We start from the raw sequence: 2183 nt of genomic DNA on the forward strand, positions 1-2183 counted from the left end.
CTTATGTGGCATTAATCGAAAGTCATCTAGATATCCAAATACAACACATCTACTGGTTCCCCTTAATCCAGCTGCTCGTTCGATCCCCAAAAACACTCCAGCAAATTTGTCAATCATCAATTCATTTTAATAAAACCATGCTGATTCTGCTTGATTGAATCATGCTTTTACAAATGCCCCGCTACTGCTTCCTTAATAATGGACTCCAGTATTTTCCCAACGACAGATTTTAGGCTAACTGGTCGATAGTTTCCTGCTTGTTAGCTGCCTCATTTTTATAAATAGTGGCGTTGCATTTGCAGTTTTCCAAGCCGCTAGGAGCGCTCCAATATCCCTGTCATTTTCGTAAGTAACAACAAGGCATTCACTAAAATAAAGCAACTCCTCTTAATGCATTAAGTTCCTCTCTACATATCGCCCCTAGTTTTTCCACTATTCGGATGATTTTAAAGCCTCCTTCCTTCGAACTTCGGCCTTTGACCGAAACATAATATGTGTTCAACCACTATGCCATTTCAATGTTCTACATTATTAATGTCTCAGTCTCATCTTTCAGGGGACAAACATTTAGTTTCGCAAATCTTTTCCATTCAATGTACCTTTAGAAATTCTTACTGTCTGTTTTTTCAATTTTTACATGTCGTGCTAGTTTACTTTCATGAACCTTCTTCACTCTCTTAATCGTTCTCTGCTGGCTGTTAGAATTTAACTTCACGAATCTCTCTCCATACAAGCTGCATTTATTAATCATTCACTATCCAATCAGCAACTACTCTGCATATGTTAATTTATGCCACAAATGTACATATCCAGCAGATTATTAAATTCGCATCACATAGGTGCCAGGCAATGACTATCTCTGGCAAGCGATAGTCAAACCAGCGCCATTTGGCATTCAACGTCATGACCACCACCAACAACATACTGATGGCCACCATTCATCTCGAAATTATCTGGATCAGCCAAGTCAAATGTAACTATTCACATTGGCAGAAGATGAATGGTGGTGATCCACGAGGATCAGTGCTAGTACATCATTTATTTTAATGATTCAGAATAAATTCCTAACTTTGTGCGTGATTCAACATTGTGTGGCGGGGGGCGTTCGTGGGGATAGTGAATACCGAAGGGGAATGCAAGAAATTACAGTCGGACATTACTAAACTTGCAGATTGGCCATATAATTGAAAAACGAAGTTCAACAAAGATAAATGTGAGATGGTATATATTGTAGGAAAGATAGAAACATAGAAATATGGTGCAGGAGTAGGCCACTCCGCCCTTCGAGCCTGCACCGCCATTCCATGAGTTCATGGCTGCACATGCAACTTCAGTACGCCATTCTTGCTTTCTCACCAGACCCCTTGATCTCCCTGGTAGTAAGGACTATATCTAACTCCTCTTTGAATATATTTAGTGAATTGTCCTCAACAATTTTCTGTGGTAGCGAATTCCACAGGTTCAGCACTCACTGGGTGAATAAATTTCTCATCATCTCGGTCCGAAATGGCTTACCCGTTATCCTTAGGCTGTGACCTCTTTTTCTGGACTTCCCCAACATTTGGAACATTCTTCCTGCATCTAACCTGTCCAAGCCCGTCAGAATTTTAAACGTTTCTATGAGATCCCCTCTCATTCTTCTGAACTCCAGTGAATACAAGCCCAGTTGATCCAGTCTTTCTTGATCTGTCAGTCCCGCCATCCAGGGCATCAGTCTTGTGAACATTCGCTGCACTCCCTCAATAGCAAGAATGTAATTTCTCAAATTTGGAGACCAAATCTGTACACAATACCAAGGCTCTGTACAACTGTAGCAACACTTCCCTGCCCCTGTACTCAAATACCCTCGCTATGTAGGTCAACATGCCATTTGCTTTCTTAACCGCCTGCTGTACCTGCATACCAACCTTCAATGACTGATGTACCATGACTCCCAGCTCTCGTTGCACCACCCCTTTTCCTAATCTGTCACCATTTAGATAACAGTCTGTCTCACTGTTTTTACCACCAACGTGGATAACCTCACATTTATCCACGTTATAATTCATCTGCCATTCAATTGCCCACTCACCTAACCTATCCAAGTCAATCTGCAGCCTCATAGCATCCTCCTCGCAGCTCACACTGCCTCCCAACTTAGAGTCATCCGCAAAATTGGAGATACTATATTTAATCCCCTCGGC

Source organism: Pristiophorus japonicus, unplaced genomic scaffold (assembly GCF_044704955.1).
Source record: "Pristiophorus japonicus isolate sPriJap1 unplaced genomic scaffold, sPriJap1.hap1 HAP1_SCAFFOLD_52, whole genome shotgun sequence".
Classification (NCBI taxonomy): Eukaryota; Metazoa; Chordata; class Chondrichthyes; family Pristiophoridae; genus Pristiophorus; species Pristiophorus japonicus.